Source organism: Pelophylax lessonae (genome assembly GCF_965119305.1).
Source record: "Pelophylax lessonae genome assembly, chromosome: 3".
In the NCBI taxonomy this organism is placed as follows: Eukaryota; Metazoa; Chordata; class Amphibia; order Anura; family Ranidae; genus Pelophylax; species Pelophylax lessonae.
This window is the reverse complement of record NC_138770.1, coordinates 232,884,382-232,903,291: the sequence shown is the minus strand read 5'-3', so window position 1 is coordinate 232,903,291 and position 18,910 is coordinate 232,884,382.

Below are 18,910 nucleotides of genomic sequence, written 5' to 3'. Positions count from 1 at the left end.
TTTCTTTCTTTCTTTCTTTCTTTCTTTCTTTCTTTCTTTCTTTCTTTCTTTCTTTCTTTCTTTCTTTCTTTCTTTCTTTCTTTCTTTTTCTCTCCATTTCTTTCTTTCTTTCTTTCTTTCTTTCTTTCTTTCTTTCTTTCTTTCTTTCTTTCTTTCTTTCTTTCTTTCTTTCTTTCTTTTTCTCTCCATTTCTTTCTTTCTCGTTCTTTCTTTCTTTCTTTCTTTCTTTCTTTCTTTCTTTCTTTCTTTCTTTCTTTCTTTCTTTCTTTCTTTCTTTCTTTCTTTCTTTCTTTCTCGTTCTTTCTTTCTTTCTTTCTTTTTCTTTCTCCATTCCTTTTTCTCTCTATTTCTTTCTTTCTTTCTTTCTTTTTCTCTCCATCCCTTTCTCTCTTTCTTTCTTTCTGGCTCCCCCCCCCCTCCTTATTTCCCTCATGCAAGCACAAATTCTTCTCCTTTTTTTAACACTATACAAACCAGGACCCCCCAGTTTCACTCCAGTTTTCCTCCACCCATCCCTCATCATCTACCCACTTCCCCTTTTTACCCCCTCCTCCTTCTCACCTACCCCATGGTTCCCAGTTCCATCCCCCATCCTCACCCCCATTTTTGGAGATGCTAAGGAAGAACTCTGAGGCGGAGAATCTTATTACTGCTGCTGCTTGTGTGGGTGGGATGTGTACTGCACCAATCCCTGCTGACTCTCCTCTCCTATTCATCCCATGTGAATGCCACAGTACACATCCCACCCACACAAGCAGCAGCAGTAATAAGATGCTCCGCCTTGGGGTTCTTTTTTAACCCCTCCCTACCCATCCCAAAGCCTAGAGCCGCCTCTGTGTATTTATATGATTTACTATATCTATAAGTTGGTATGGTTATTTCAGTTTGAAAGTCTACTTTGAGCATGAACTTATGTTTTACAATTCTGAGCTTGTCACTATAAAAGGATTTATATAGACACATTTATACTTTTACCTCTGACTCCTCTTAGGGGTCATCATTATTGCTGTTTATTTTTCTGTGTATAGGATTCCAGATACCGTAGGTATCATTATCCCTTGGCATCACAGCAAACAGACTATTCATTTTTCACTTTGGTTTATATTTGTGTTGTTAGGTATTTGAAGAGGTAACACTTCACTTTTATTATAGCACTTTTGATTACTATATGTGGGAACACAGCTGGTGTTAAGCAGCAACCTCAAGAAAGCCTTTTAAGTTGATTAACCCCTTTCTTCTAGAATCACACATAGTAGCGCAGAAGTCTTTATCTTGATCGCACTCTTGCATTTCTTATTGCACTCTTTGTAGTTTTGGAATGCTGATGTTGACCCTTTAGCCTTTTTTTAAAGAATGTTTTTTTGAGTTACAATAGTTACATGGTTAGTCAGGTTGAAAAAAGACACAAGTCCATCCGGTTCAACCATAAAAAAAAAACAGTATTGAAAACCCAACCATACAATCCCATATACACAATCCTATACCCGCAGTTGATCCAGAGGAAGGCGAAAATATATCCCAGCAAAGCATGATCCAATTTGCTACAGCAGGGGAAAAAAATTCCTTCCTGATCCCCCGAGAGGCAATCGGATATTCCCTGCATCAACTTTACCTAAAAAAAAAATGTTAGTACCTATTTATATTATGTACACCCAGGAAAAAATCCAGACCTTTTTTAAAGCAATCTAGTGAGCTAGCCAGAACCACCTCTGGAGTGAGTCTATTCCACATTTTCACAGCTCTTACGGTGAAGAAACCTTTCCGTATTTGGAGGCGAAATCTGTTTTCCTCTAGACGTAAAGAGTGCCCCCTTGTCCTCTGTGTTGACCTTAAAGTGAACAACTCAAACCCAAGTTCACTATATGGACCCCTTATGTATTTATACATGTTGATCATACCCCCCCCCCCCTTAATCTCCTCTTGTAAAGAGAGCATAAATTCAGTTCCTCTAATCTTTTCTTATAGCTGAGGTCCTCCATGCCTCTTAAAATGCCTTTTTATGTTAGTATTTAGCCACCCAGATTTACCACTTGTTCTTTTATATTTGTTGCCCATTAGAATGCACTGGCAAATGCTGTTGTTTAATGTGTACCTACAGCGCTCCCACTTTTTTCAGTGTATTTTGTTGCAAGAATTTGATCCTATTTACCCTGCAGCAAACATTACAAAATTGTCAGCTGAGGTTCAGCTGTGGAAACATTGTGTGGTGTGTTTGGAAAGTCAGGGGGCTTACAAATAGGCCAGATGAGGTAGCATTAGTAAGAAATAGTGGCTAAAATCTTTTTTTTTTTTTTTTTTTTATGAAAGAGGTGACAATTAAAAATGTTTAGTCCCTAGCACCATCAGCAGGGGTTTTGTAGTCATTGCTGTGAAGACTGCACTGTAAGCCTCACCCCACGCAGAGATTTTTCAGCTCATGGGACAACCATTTAAGCAACAGACAACTGGGAGTTAGTTAAATCTGCAGTTAACTGTTTACATTTACAAACAGTAGCCACCATTCACAATATCTCCTTAACCACATACTGCCCGCCCAACGTCAAATGACGGCGGAGCAGTGCAGATATTGTTCTGGGACGCCATCATATGACGGCGCACCAGAACGGCCACTCTCGCACGCCCGCAGGGGCGTGCAGTGCGGCGATCGTGGCCACGCCATGTTGCGACCCCGTTCTTAGTAAAGAGCCAATGACAGGGCTCTTTACCCATGTGATCGGCTGTGTCCAATCACAGCCAGTCACATGTAAATGAGGAAGTGCCGTTTATCAGCTCCCCTCGCCTCACACTGTCAGAGTGTGAGGCGTGGAGAGCTGATCAGTGGCTCCTCCTCACAGGGAAGACCAGGAAAGGTAATCATGGCACTGATCATCATTGCCCTGATTACAGAAAAGTGAAATTGAGTGCCAATCAGTGCCCACCATCAGTGCCCACAATCAGTGCCCATAGTGCTGCGAGTCAGTGCCCATCAGTGCCTGCTTATCTAGACACTGATGGGCACTGACTGGCAGCACTATGGACACTGATTGTAGGCACTGATGGTGCAGCCCATCAGTGTCCATCAGTGCCACCCTTCAGTGCCCATCAGTGCCACCTCCCATTGCCTATCAGTGCTCATCAGTGTCGGCTATCAGTGCCCCCTATCAGGGCCCATCAGTGCGGCATATTAGTACCTCCTCATCATTGCCACCTCATCAGTGCCTCATCAGTGTATTTATTTTCAATATTTACTCACAGAAAAAAAAACGTTTTTTTCAAAATGTTCTGTTTTTTTTTTTTTGTAAGAAATATAAAACCCAGCGGTGATTAAATACAACCAACAGAAAGCTCTATTTGTGTGAAAAAAAATGATAAAAAGTTTATATGGGTATGGTATAGCATGACCGCGAAATTGTCATTCAAAATGTGACAGCGCTGAAAGCTGAAAATTGGCCTGGGCAGGAAGGGGGTGAAAGTGCCCTGTATTGAAGTAGTTAAGCAAGTCTGTCCTTTACACAGAGATGTATAGTAACTAAGTAGAACTACTTCACTACTGTACTTAAGTACCGAAAGGCGGTATCTGTACTTTCCTGGAGTAGAATTTTTTTTCTCCTACTTCCACTTTTACTTCACTACATTTTTTCAATGATTTCAATACTTCTACTCCGATATTGTTTTTTTGTGCTGCATTGTTACTCGTTACTATTATAAAAATTACAACTGCCAGAACAGTAGATGGCAGGTTTCATGAAGCTCAAAACATGTGTATTATCAGCGCATACGAAAATGAATGCTACTGTATGTATAAATAAAATCTGCATTTGAAATAATAAAAAACAATATGATGTTCAAACTTTTGACTTCTTTCTTTAATAACTACATAACACAGTACTTGTACTTTTACTTTCAGTACTTGAGTAGCAATTTTTTTTTCAAAACTACTGGTATTTTTACTTTCAGTACTTGAGTAGCAAAATTTTTAAAAAAAACTACTTGCAATACTTAAGTACAAAAAAATGTAGAATGCTTTAGTACTTCTACTCAAGTCACTTTTTGATCGAGCACTTCCACTTCTACTCAAGTCACTTTTTGATCGAGCACTTGTACTTTTACTCAAATATGGGTTTTGAGTACTTTATACAACTCTGCCTTTACAGGTGTCTGCAACACCCACTACCAGGTCAGAATGGTATGAAACAGAGTTTATAAGATGGTAGCTTTCTGATTTAGAGCATTTAGCACACTTATTAACCACTTAAGACCCGGAGGATTTGGCTGCTAAAAGACCAGGGGGTATTTTGCGATTCGGCACTGCGTGACTTTAACTGACAAGTGCGCGGTCGTGCGACGCTGTACCTAAACGAATTTGACGTCCTTTTATTCCCACATACAAAGCTTTCTTTTGGTGGTATTTGATCACCTGTGTGAATTTTTGATCACGCGCTATAAAAAAAAAAAAGAGCGTCAATTTTGCAAAAATAACAATATTTTTCACATTTTTTTATATGAAATTCCCCAAAAAAAAAAAAGTAAAAATCAAAATTTTTTAACATTTTCGGCCAATTTGTTTTATGCTACATATGTTTGGTAAAAAAAAATTGCAAAAAGCGTATTTTGATTGGTTTGCGCAAAAGTTATCGCGTTTACTAACAAAGGGAAAGATTTTTGTCATTTTTGTTGGGTTTTTTTAACGCGTAATGGCGGCGATCTGCGATTTTTTTTGCGGTACTGCGACATTGGGGCGGACAGATCGGACCCTTGACTGACATTTTTGACACTTTTGGGGTTACCAGTGACATTTCTACAGTAATCAGTGCTATATATATGCACTGTTACTGTAAAATTACACTGGCAGTGAAGGGGTTAACTTTATTTGAGAGGGAGGGGCTGTGTGTGTCCCTAGGGGCGTGATTCTAACTGTGATTGGCTGTGGCTTGAGCTGTAGGAACACTGATCAACGGTCCTACATAGTAGAACCGTATGATCAGTGTTTCTACACAGGGGAGAATGACAGGCAGCTTGTTTACACAAGCTGCCTGCCTTTCTCCCTCTCCCCGACGATCGCAGAGTAAGCGGCGGACATCGGGTCCGCCGGTCACACGCGCGGGGGGGTCCGTGACCGCGCGGGAGCCCGCCGGCGGCGGCGCTCGCTCGCTCCCCAGAGCCTCACAGGCTAGTGACGTACCAATACGTCACTCTGCCTGTGAGGGGCTGACCGCCGCAGTACTTGCGACGGTCGGCAAGCGGTTAATATAAAATATTTTTTTAACTAAATGAAAGGAAAAAAGGTGGAAAAAATATTAGCAGAAAAGATAATACAAAAACAAACAGAATCAATGGTAAAATAAATAGGGTTAAAAGTGAAAAGTACTTAAAGCAGTAGTAAACCAAACGTTTTATTTTTTAAACCCTGCAAAACGATGGCATAATGTGCTAGTATGCATCACATACTAGCACACTATGAAATACTTATCTTAGAACAAAGCCCTCCAGATGCGAGCTGTCACCGCTGACAGGGCATTCATCTTTACCTGGTCTTCCTTCCGGGGTTCGAGTGCTCCAACCTTTTGAGTGGTCGAGCCACAGTGACATCACTCCCGTGCATGTGTGCGGGAGACGCTGCCATGGCACAAAGCTCTGAAGAGACATGGGTATGCAAGTTTAGGAGATATTCACTGTACCATATAATAGGCTTATCTGCAGGTACAAATTAAAAATATGACTTTACTACCACTTTAACATGGTTTGCCTGGTCTTTGGTTCCTGCACAGGCTGATTCACTTCACCGTAAGTCTGATTCTGACACAGAATGAATCTCAGCATTTGTGCATCGTTTTGATGCAAACAAGAAATGTTGGCTACCAATTGCATCAGCCTTTTTGTGAACCCTACTTAAAGTGGAGTTCCACCCATTTTAGTAACTTTAGATGTATGTAATCCCCTTTAAAACGACTTTTACCAATGGAAACTTTTTTTTTTTTTATGCTAGTAAATACCTTATTTTCTTGTTTATTCCTCCTCTCCTCACTTCCGGGTCCGATCGGCAAATACATCATTCGGCGATTTGCAGGGGGTGCTGGGATGTATTCCATGGCATGAAATCTCGCATTATTACACAGGAGCTGAAATGTACTGTATGTATTGAGGCCGTGACCTGCCCCGCCTCTGCCCCGCCTCCTCTCAGTGAGCTGTACTGTATGTATTGTATTCAGGCCGTGCTCTGCCCCGCCTCCACCCCGCCTCCTCTCAGTGAGCTCAGTGAGGATATAATGCTTTCAGTCCTCGCTCACTGAGAGGAGGCGCGGCGGAGGCGGGGCAGAGCACGGCCTGAATACAATACATACAGTACAGCTCACTGAGAGGAGGCGGGGTGGAGGCGGGGCAGAGCACGGCCTGAATACAATACATACAGTACAGCTCACTGAGAGGAGGCGGGGTGGAGGCGGGGCAGGTCAACAGCGGGATCCCTTGCAATATTCAATGCTGATATCTCTCTATTTAACTGTAAGTGCGATTTTATTTGACTTATTAAAGCTGTTCAAACTTACTACACTATGAGAGTCCCCTTTATCACTTTCTTCTGGTAAACAGGTATCCCAGGAAGTACACAGCCATCTCTGTATACCGGAGGATATTAGAGAAGTTACATCATTCCATCTACCCAGCATAACCAGTGTGCTCTTATTGGAGGAGTGTGACCGATTGGAAACTTGATCTGGAGGGTCTGCAGGTTGATCATATATACCTGAAACGCTCGTTTTGAGTGTTAATGGAGGTGAGCGGCCATTTTACACTTATGTGGATTTCCTAGCTCACGAAAGTTTTCGCACTGGGTTGTCACCGGAAGCATTTTTTTCACTACATTTTTATGAACTTTCATGAACATTTATTTTTTTTCATCAACACTCCCCCCTCCCCTTTTTTTTGGGGGGTACAGACTTTGTGCACTGTTTTATCCTCTTTTTATACCATTTGTGATACCTTTTTAAACTGAAGTATTATCTATTCATATTTTTGGGACACTTGGCCATCTTTAGAGTGTCATTTATGTGCCATATTTACCTGCACATTCATTGCTGTTTATTTATTTTCACTGGCACATCTTTCACTTTATTTTCTATACCCGTTGTACAACATGTGTGGTTGTAGGGGTTCACTTTTCAGAGGGCACTTACCCTACTATATTCACTATTTCATCCATTAGTCTAACACATTATTGCACTTTAAAAAAGCAAAAAATTTGGGGGAGCATACCCTTGTATTTCTAAAGCTGGTGCAGCTATGAACCAAAAGACATGTATATTAAAAAAGAATAGCGCACACATGCAAAAGAAATTACCAAATTTGAAGAAAATCCATAAATAAAAATGGGGATTTGGTCCCACCATATGGCCATATAGTGCTCAAGCCCACCACTACGTCAAAGTACCCCATTATCAGTGGCTTTATTATGTATTTGGTCTGACCAGACTACCGAGGTTGAGCAACCCACCCCACCCCCCACACACACCTGTACTCCATCAGTGTCCACTATCAAGTGGATATAGGAGGAGTCCCCTGTAGTGCATCTGCACATCTTTCCCAGCAAGGAGTGTTGTCTCCAAGGGTTAGAAAGGCTGGATTCATCTCTTTTTCATGGATAGTGTAGCACCCACTGATAATGGGGTACTTTGACGTAGTGGTGGGCTTGAGCACTATATGGCCATATGGTGGGACCAAATCCCCATTTTTATTTATGGATTGTCTTCAAATTTGGTAATTTCTTTTGCATGTGTACATTATTGCACTTTATCATTTGCACACCCCTTGGTGCAACCTGTGGTTGCAGGGGTTCACTCTTCAGAGGGCACTTATTGGATTCTCTTCACATCACTTTGAAAATTAATTTTTAGGATGCTTCCTCTTTAAGCTCTCAATTAATAATAATAATTAATTCTCTGTTCAATTATTTATTAATATTTATTAATATTTATCTTTACATTAGAAACATGTGATTTTTGCATAATATTTATATTTTATGAGTTTATAAGATTTTAAGATTTTTTAGACTATTTATCTTCTTATGTGGTCCATCCAGTAGTGACATCTTGCGCTGATTCTTCTTTCTCTTCTTGACTTACTTTATTTGTGGTGACACTAAGGAATTTGCTGCAGAGTCCGGGTGCTCCATTCTTCATATCAGCCTCCTCCTCATCCCTGCCTTTTTTCTAGTGGTAGCGCATAGATTTATTTCTCTTTTTATCAGTGTTTAGAACCTAACAACCCTTTTTTTAAATAAAAAAATAAACTCATAAGGGATTTCAAAAGACTTGAAGTGAAAAAAAATATATAACTAATAGCATACAATACTCGATCATGCACAGATCCTATCTAAATGTGGCAAATTAAAAAAAAAAAAAGTGAAAAAAAAACTGTGAAAATGAAAATTAGAGTGAAATTTAAATTAAAGTGATATGCTCCGCTGCAGTGCTTAATAATCTCCTAGGTTATCTGCATGAATAAAGCGACTAACACCTCCAGAAGCCTAGCGCTGAACTACCCCAACAAACCAATGTATAAGAGCACACAAAACTATTGTGCAACAATGCTACAATGTGAATAAATGATTTGTAACTCTTTCAAAATAAAACAAACAGTGTGCATAATAATATATAACTGACAGCCCATGTAAAAAGCACAAATTGTCCATCCAATAGATAAAAATAAACCAAATGTGCTGTCCTTCCACCCATGAGCACACCACACTCACCGGATTTTATTGCCTCACTTTATCCAAGAAAGGCAAAACAGGCTTTACAAACCCTCATCCAGATTTTTTTGCCTCACTTTATTTAAGGAAAGCAAAGCAGGCTCTGGAAAACAACAATATAGTTTATAATAAAGGATTAAAGTGTTTGATATGCGAGACATGTTAACAAAGTACCGACATCCCAGTTGAATAATCAATATGTGGTAGAAAAGGACTACCAAAAGAAGTGGATGGGGGCTCGAGGTGTTCGAGCCTTCATCCAGAAAATACATGGAGAGCCATGGATGAGCATAGAAAGGAAAGAAATGTAGGGAGGGGGAAAAGCAAAGGCTTCTGTTCTTCTTTTTTTCCTTTTTTTCTTCTTTTTCTTTTTCTCATTTTTCTATCTTTTGTCTCTTTGTTCTTCTTTTTTCTCCTCTTTCCTCTTTTTCTATGTAGCACCACCCCCGCAGCAGCTGCTGATTATATTATTGGGTCTACACCCTGCCTAACAACCCAATCAAATTGGCTCGATCCCTCCTCAGGCACAACTGACCCAGAATAGGACTGGACTATCAAATAGATACACAGGTTGGAATACAATACTTCACTATGCAACAATACCTTGTTACCTTCTTGAATAGTAGTCCTTCTGGGTGACACAATGGAACAACGCACAAGATTGTAATTAACCAAACTTAGTTTACTATGTATCAAATTGAATAGGGGAGATACAATACAATACAATACAAGTCCATAAAAGGTTATTTAAAACAGCTTTAAAAAGGTAAAAGAATACCCCCACACTCCTCCTGCATTAAGGCTAGACACAGTACCAGGTAGGTGGGCCTATCTGAGTCCCTCCCCCAGAGTTCTCTTCTTTCTTGTTGATCTTCGCTAGCAAGGTTATTGAATAGAGCTCATTTGTAATCCAGATTAGGAATAAAGATCAAGAGAGAAAAAACAACGAGCTGTTAGTTGTCACCGCAGGGTGTCTGCGTAACTGAGCAATAACTTCTGCGAGAGAGATAAGCCTCTGGCGACTCCTTTACAGACCTTATTGTTTGTCTATGAGTCTCCTGAGAGAGTATGGTGATAAACCCCGGGGTTTTATCACCTCCTGCTGCGCTACCGCTATCTGTAGATAAAACTGTCTCTTCAGCAGATAAAGTCAGTTATTGGGCATGTGCCCTCTCACCAACAGAAGTTTCTCCTTCGCGCGCTTCCACTGCGGTCTCAGTCCTTTGGCTATATGCCAGCCGCGCGGGGTCCTTCTGGCGGATGACTTCCGGTCTCGGCAAACAGCAGTATGACCTCCAGGAATGTGCCTCGTGCTTGAGATGGGACGGTTCCACGTCGTCCCTCCAGGCAAAAAGGCTCTGGCCCAATATCCAGTGTCAGTCCTTCACTCTTGCTCGCTGGTTCCTCAGAGTCCAGCGCAGAAAGGCCCCCCTCGCGTGCTTCTCTCTCCTTTAAATAACCTCCCCCATAGTGCCGTGCGGTGCAGCCGTGCACCCTGGATCTTGCAAAGCAGCCTGGGAGATGTAGTTTCTTCATCTTGTGAAAAGGAAGTCACAGCCCGGGAAATTCCATGCAGCTACCACTAGAGGGAGCCTAGTTCCTTCCCACATATCAAACAGTGTCTTTAGGCATGTTTAACCCCGCTACACACTCCCCCCACTTGAGAAACTTTGGTCCCCAAAGAGGTCAACAGTATGTACCCTAGTGCATAGGTTGGCATTATACAACAAAAACATTAACATTTTGCTGAAATAAGTCAATCTGAATACATCCAATTTTGTATTCTAATAGCAGTGCAACAGTAAAACGATAAAGTGCAATTAATAAGCAAATAAGTGATTTCTACAGTGTTAATATAGTGCTGATTTCTAGTGCTTTTATATAGTGCTCCTTTAAAAAGCACATGTGCCTTTGCAATTTCTTAAACACTTACATCTTAAAGTTTGTGTTGAAAAAAAAAACATCAAAAGGTGAGAAAGAGAAAAAAACATATAGTGAGGTCAGAGCAACAAAATGTGCGCAAACATTAACTCACAAAGTAAACCAAATTGTGAACATCAAAAACTGTGCTTATTATAATAACCAAACCCAATATCCTTATGTACAAACTTAAATGCAAACGTTTTCTACTTCAATACTTTGTTCTCATGATCTCTCACAGACCCCCCAAAACTTGGGTGGCTTGTACAGTTGTGCCTGGGGGTGAGCTAGGGTTGTCCCCCACCAAATCTACAGTGGAGGAACTAGGCTGGTCAGGAGACCTTTTGGAGATAAAAACAGCTTCTTCCGAACATTCACCCAATTGATCATAGGTCAGTCTCTTAGGTGGGTGAATGACTCTCCTTTCCCTCTGTTCCCGTGGAGGCATGCTCTCAGAGGTACTAGGATCAGGCACTTCTGAGGATTCTTCCATGTCCCCCTCCTCATGTTCCAACACAGAGGCACCTGATGGTTCAAGAGAGGTCAGTTCTTCTTCAGAGAAGGGTGCAACCTCCTCCTCAGGATCTTCATCCTCAGCTGCTTCTTCTGGAAGCATATGAAAGGGTATGAATTCAGGGGCTTCTGCCCGAAGGGCTCCTCTATCAGCCAAGTCAGATGAAGACAGGGAGGCAGGTGTGGGTTCTGGCAACTGAGATGACCACAACCAGTCGGGTACCTCCTCTTCATCTTCCGAATCTTCAGATGGAGAACTTCCCTCTCCCTCATCTGGGAGCGTCGTCTGAGATCTGGTAACTGGTCTGGACCGGCGAGAAGTCGAAGGGGCCTCTGACAAGTCTTCCACAGGGGGCATACGAACCGCTTCAGAGAGAGGCAGCAAATGGTTCCGATGCCAAGCCTTCAATGGACCCACACTTCCTTCAGGCCGAATTTGGTACACAGGAAGGCTTGGCAGTTGCTTGCAGATAACATAAGGTTGGGACTTCCAGCGGTCTGCCAACTTGTGTTTTCCCGGGACACCCAAGTTTCTCAACAAAACCCTGTCCCCTGGTTGCAGGTCATGGATCCGAACTTTTAGGTCGAAATTTTTTTTATTCCGCAGTCCACGTTGATCAGATGTGGCCTGAGCCTTGTCATAGGCCGCTTTCAGACTCTTCCGCAGTCGGTCCACATATCCTCTATGCGATGCTGAAGAGGTATGATCAGGCGAAATGCCAAAGGCCAAATCCACTGGCAACCGAGCCTCCCTTCCAAACATCAGCCGATAAGGGGAATATCCAGTAGCATCACTGACAGTGCTGTTGTAGGCATGCACAATGGCAGCTACGTGCTTGCCCCAATGCTGTTTCTTCTCTGAGCTCAAAGTCCCCAACATATCCAAAAGAGTCCTGTTAAATCGTTCAGGCTGGGCATCCCCCTGTGGATGGTAGGGAGTGGTTCTAGTCTTTTGAATGCCTAACATATCTAACAGTCTCTTGATCAGTCTGCTTTCAAAGTCCCTTCCCTGATCAGAATGGAGGCGTTGTGGTAACCCATAATGTACAAAGAACTTCTCTACAAGAACTTTGGCTACCGTTGAGGCCTTCTGATCCCTTGTTGGGAATGCTTGAGCATATCTGGTAAAATGGTCTGTTACCACAAGGACATTCCCCTGGCCACTCAGATCAGGCTCTAAGCAAAGGAAATCAATGCACACCAGCTCCATGGGTCCCTGACTTTGTAGATGGCCCATTGGGGCTGCTTGACGTGGCAGAGTCTTCCTCTGTATACACCGGACACAAGAATGACAGTATCCTTCAACTTCGGCCCTCATACAAGGCCAGTAGAACCTGTCCCTGACAAGCTGAAAGGTTCTTTCGGGCCCCAGATGGCCATGATTATCATGAAGAGCGGCCAGAACTCCCTCTCTGTATTTAGCTGGTAAGAACAGTTGCCACTTCTCCTCCAGATCTTCAGATGGACCTCTCCGGTAGGCCACTCCTTCTCTGATCTGTAACCGGGTCCACTCTCTATGCAACAGACGGGCCCCCTGAGGGGAGTCAGTTAGAAGCAACTCAGGGCTCTGGATCTCCAGGGCTTCCAAGAGAAGTTTTCCCAAAGGGTCTTCCAACTGCTCCTTCCGCAAGTCCCTTTTGGACAGCCGGGGCAAACCCTCCCCTTCAACTTGGGTCACCTGGCAGTAGCATTTGGGTACTCCGATAGCCGAAACCCCAATCTCTTCTGCTCTTGACCCTCCTCGGGATCGAAATTCAGTTCCCTGATATAGGGCACGCACCCCTTCTGGAGCCAAATGAGTCCATTCTTCCGCAGGTTCCTGTGGAACATGCAACCTTCTGGATAGGGCATCTGCATCCCTATTTCCGATTCCTGGCCGATACTTCAGGCTAAAATTGAAGCTAGAGAGGGCAGCCAACCATCGATGTCCTGTTGCATCCAGCTTGGCCGTAGTCAACAGATAGGTGAGGGGATTATTATCTGTCTTGACAATGAATTCAGCTCCGTACAGGTAGTCTTTCAATTTGTCAACCACTGCCCACTTCAAGGCCAAGAATTCAAGTTTGTGAGTAGGATAATTCCTTTCAGCAGGCAGTAGGCTTCTGCTCACATAGGCAACAGGTCGCAGATGACCCTCATGCTCCTGATAAAGTACCCCCCCCAGCCCATCTCGGCTGGCATCAACATGCAGTTCATATGGTTTTGTGGGGTCCGCATAGGCCAACACAGGGGCAGTGGTTAGGGTTTCCTTCAGCTGGACAAAGGCCCCTTCGCATTCCGGGGTCCACTGATCCTGGATGGATTCCTTAGCCTTCCGGGGGCCTATGGTGGACTTCGCCGGCTTTACCAACTCAGGGACATCATCTTCTTCATTCTTCAGGAGCTCATTTAGGGGTCGGGCAATCTGGGCGAACCCCTCCACAAACCTCCTGTAATAGGAGCAAAAGCCCAAGAATGACCGGAGTTCGGTCACATTTGTGGGTCTCGGCCAGGAAGCAACAGCATCCAGCTTGTCCGGGTCAGTGGCCACCCCTTCTTCAGACACGATATGGCCCAGGTAATGGACCGAGGACTGATAGAATTGGCACTTCTCAGGAGAAAGTTTCAGACCTTCTTCATGTAGCCTCTTCAAGACCTTTTCCAACCTCTCCTCATGTTCTTCTAAAGTTCTGCCAAACACGATAACATCATCCAAGTATACCAGTACCTCTATCAAATTCATATCTCCAACGGTCCTCTCCATCAGCCTTTGGAAGGTAGCAGGGGCCCCGGACAACCCCTGAGGCATGCGATTGAACTCAAAGAACCCCACAGGGGTGATGAAGGCTGTTTTCTCCCGATCTTCAGGGTGCATGGGGATCTGATAATACCCACTCTTTAAGTCCATCACACTGAACCACTTCGCCCCTGACAGACTCTGTAGGGCATCTTCGATTCGAGGAGTGGTATACTGGTCTGGGATGGTTCTTCTGTTCAGCGTTCGGTAGTCGATACAAAGCCTCAAAGATCCATTTTTCTTCCGGACTACCACTATCAGGGAAGCATACGGGCTCCTGGATTCTCGGATAATCCCGATCTTTTTGAGCTCTGCCAGCTGTTGACGTAGATCTTCTAAGTCACCTAAGGGGACTCGCCGGACTCTCTCCCTGAAAGGCTTGTCCTCACTCAGGCGGATCTTATGAGTGGCGCTCCTGGCACATCCCACGTCAAACTCGTCCTTAGAGAATATTTCCCTACATCGAGCAAGTTGTGCCTTGGCCCTCTTCACCCATTCCGGCGGGAGGGCAGCGTTTCCAGAGCAAAGCTCCTCTATAACCGCTTCACCCTGTTCCTTTTCTTTGAAATCAATGGGGGCAACTGGGGTAGCCGGGTTGACTTGGCCCAGGAGCACTCTAGCCGGTACCTTCACTGGTGTAATAGAGGTGTTTCTGACACTCACTAAAACCCTTCCACGGTTTTCCTGTAACACCTTCAAAGGGATCACCTCAGGGATCACTTCTATCCCTCTCTGTCTCTCCTTTTGACCTGATTCAAAGATAATGAAGGGACCCGGCTGTTGCCATGTGAGTTTAACAGAAGCCTTAAAACAGGCCACCTCTCCTGGCTGTAAGACCTTTTCTGCTCTATCCAGCTTCCAGAGTCATCCAACTCCTTCTGCGGGGGTCTCTTGCTCCAACACTAATCGTTGGTAGGCCTGCCGTAGCATGGGATGGATCCTTGGCGCCTGAGCATCTTGTCCCTGGACCAGTTGTATCAGAAGGCGCCTTACCAGGTCAGTGTTTGTTCCTACGATGAGAGAGCTTTTGTTGGCCCCTGGTGGACGAGGACAGACCACCGCTAAGGTGTCGAAGGTTTCCGCTTCACCAGCCACTGATGGATCAAAGGTCAACTTGATTGGCAGATACCCGTCATAGGGAAAACTTTGGGTCCCAATACCCCATATCTCCAGATCTTCCAACTTCTGCAAAGGTAGATGGGTAAGATATTTATCATAGAAGTCTCTATACAAAAGAGTCACCTGGGCCCCTGTGTCAAGGAGGGCTCTTGTGTAAATTCCTTCCACCTGAACCGAGACCACTGGGGAGGGCCCGACCAAGTTAGTTGGGAATTCTCTTGATGTAGCCTTGTTATCTGATTCAGTTCTCTGTACCCTGGCCCTCTTCTCCTTTTTCTTCCTTGATCTAGGCCCCCGCCGAATCCGGTGTGCATTGACTTTCCTTCCCTCAGTAACCCGGAGTCTAGAACTGGGGGTGTTATATTTGGGTCTGACCCCCTGACTCAGTTTCCCTGATCCTGCACCACTTCTGGAGTCCCTTAAGACTGGCGGACACCCGGTTGACTCCTTCACCGGTGTCCTCTGAAGTTTCCCGCTGGCTCGCGAGGTTTCGCGGCAGCATTTCCTGAGCTGGGACATACCCTTCTAACATGCCCAACTCCCCCGCAGTTGAAACAAGTTAACAATCTTGCAGGCCGTGGCTCTGGATCTGTGCTGAGACTAACAGGTTCATCTGGCCTCTCCGATATACTCCCCTTGGGTAGAGTGGATACCTGACCAGTCAGGATGGACACCATTTCTATCAACTGAGACACTTGGGTCTTTAGGAGTTCAACTTGAGAGTCACCCTCTTCCACACTTATCACTCCAACCCGGGCAGTTGAGTCAAACTGCCGACTTTTCTTCTTGTTGTCCAACATGACCTCTTCCTCTCTGACCATTCGAATCAGATCGGGGTATTCTAGAATGCCGCCATCTCGACGAGTTCGTAACAGTATGGCAATGGGATCTAAAGGTTGAGCCCCTTTCAGAACCTGTCGTGCACGAGTCTCATCTATTTTCCGGGGGTCTATTCCTTTCTTTAACAGAATCTGGTGGATAATCCTATCCAGACGTTTAATGAATTCGGACAACTTCTCCCCCTCTTCTTGATAACAGTGGTCCAACTGGTAGAGAAGTTCAGCCGCGTTCTCCGTCCGACCAAACACATCTTGCAGAATGTCCAAATAATCCTGTGCAGTGCAGTTCTTCTTGCTAAGCTTTAGATTACGTACAGCCTCTAATGCAGGTCCCCTTAAACTCTCTGTGATTCTCTGCTTCTTGTGCTGTTCTGGTACCTCCCATTCCTCCAAAGCCTGAGTGGCGGTATCTAACCACTCTTCGAACCCATCTTCTGCTGAAGGCACAGGCTGTTTCCCAGAGAATGTCCGGAGCTTCCTATATCCAGTCATCAAATAGCTCGAGGAGTCCCTACTACATTTTGCCACAATCTCCCCAAGAACAGCACACAGTTCTGAGCTAAAAGTCGACAAAGGTGATGACTCAGGATGCCCTTCTTGGACACCTTTTTCTTGGCTGGATACCCCAGGGGTGGTGGATGAGGGACCCGCAATAGGAACTCCTGGATGTATCAGGAAAAGTTCTGTTTGGTCAGTAGTTTTTACACTGTTTCCGTTGAAATAATCAGGGACCCCCTTCCTCCACTCACACAGTGCATACGTGTGTGGGACAGTGGTGTCAGTTTTCATGTCAATCACCCAGAATTTCCTGTCTGTGGATAGTGCCCTCAAAACAGGGAGGAGCTTTTCTTCAGTCCAGGCTTCTCCCTTGATTTCAACCACCAGGCCATTTTCCACTATGACATTCTCTTCCTTGCACCACTCAGCAGCAGCGACAGGATCCATTTCTGCGTGGGAGGGGATTCTATGGCTGAGAGGGTTGTATTGCAGGACTGTAGAAATCCCGGACGAGCCCCCACGTGTAGCACCACCCCCGCAGGAGCTGCTGATTATATTATTGGGTCTACACCCTGCCTAACAACCCAATCAAATTGGCTCGATCCCTCCTCAGGCACAACTGACCCAGAATAGGACTGGACTATCAAATAGATACACAGGTTGGAATACAATACTTCACTATGCAACAATACCTTGTTACCTTCTTGAATAGTAGTCCTTCTGGGTGACACAATGGAACAACGCACAAGATTGTAATTAACCAAACTTAGTTTACTATGTATCAAATTGAATAGGGGAGATACAATACAATACAATACAAGTCCATAAAAGGTTATTTAAAACAGCTTTAAAAAGGTAAAAGAATACCCCCACACTCCTCCTGCATTAAGGCTAGACACAGTACCAGGTAGGTGGGCCTATCTGAGTCCCTCCCCCAGAGTTCTCTTCTTTCTTGTTGATCTTCGCTAGCAAGGTTATTGAATAGAGCTCATTTGTAATCCAGATTAGGAATAAAGATCAAGAGAGAAAAAACAACGAGCTGTTAGTTGTCACCGCAGGGTGTCTGCGTAACTGAGCAATAACTTCTGCGAGAGAGATAAGCCTCTGGCGACTCCTTTACAGACCTTATTGTTTGTCTATGAGTCTCCTGAGAGAGTATGGTGATAAACCCCGGGGTTTTATCACCTCCTGCTGCGCTACCGCTATCTGTAGATAAAACTGTCTCTTCAGCAGATAAAGTCAGTTATTGGGCATGTGCCCTCTCACCAACAGAAGTTTCTCCTTCGCGCGCTTCCACTGCGGTCTCAGTCCTTTGGCTATATGCCAGCCGCGCGGGGTCCTTCTGGCGGATGACTTCCGGTCTCGGCAAACAGCAGTATGACCTCCAGGAATGTGCCTCGTGCTTGAGATGGGACGGTTCCACGTCGTCCCTCCAGGCAAAAAGGCTCTGGCCCAATATCCAGTGTCAGTCCTTCACTCTTGCTCGCTGGTTCCTCAGAGTCCAGCGCAGAAAGGCCCCCCCTCGCGCGCTTCTCTCTCCTTTAAATAACCTCCCCCATAGTGCCGTGCGGTGCAGCCGTGCACCCTGGATCTTGCAAAGCAGCCTGGGAGATGTAGTTTCTTCATCTTGTGAAAAGGAAGTCACAGCCCGGGAAATTCCATGCAGCTACCACTAGAGGGAGCCTAGTTCCTGGATCTTGCAAAGCAGCCTGGGAGATGTAGTTTCTTCATCTTGTGAAAAGGAAGTCACAGCCCGGGAAATTCCATGCAGCTACCACTAGAGGGAGCCTAGTTCCTTCCCACATATCAAACAGTGTCTTTAGGCATGTTTAACCCCGCTACATCTATATATATTTTTTTCTCTTCTCCCTTCTTCCTGTTCCCCTTCTCTTCCCCTCCCTCTCTTTTCTTCAACAATATAGTTTAGTAAGTCATGAACATACATTTAATTTAAAAAATGCCAAATCTACTCACAAACAACAATTTGTGTCATGCAGCATGTATAAGCATAACCGCCATCAATCCTTAGCGGGTAACCTGCTTGTTCTGCCTCTCCAATCTAAGCCAGGCAAGTGGGATCTCTAACTAGTCCAGTGAATGACATGTCTTACTCACAAGTCTCAGTAGGATTAGCAGACAGTAACTCGATCCGAAAGACATCCAGCAGGTCGTAGAAAGTTTTACTTCACAACTTGTGATGATTATACTGATGAACATCATATAGGTCAAAAATCATGGTGTGTATAACTCCAGCAGGATACAGGACATGTGAAGAATGAAAATGGAGACTGAGCATGAAAACAAAGGGTGGGACTAACTACACTGAGGTAGAGACAAAATTATTTAAAGGCAAAAACACAGAGAATGCTTATTTCTGATGTAAACAGACAGTCCTTCCGCTGCCCTGAACTAAACTCCAGCTGCTGCCTTCAGATCATTGAGAGACTTCCACCCTGTGCTGCCGCTCCACCCCTTGACGCGTTTCATCACAATGGCAACTTCTTCAGAAAGGATTTTGAA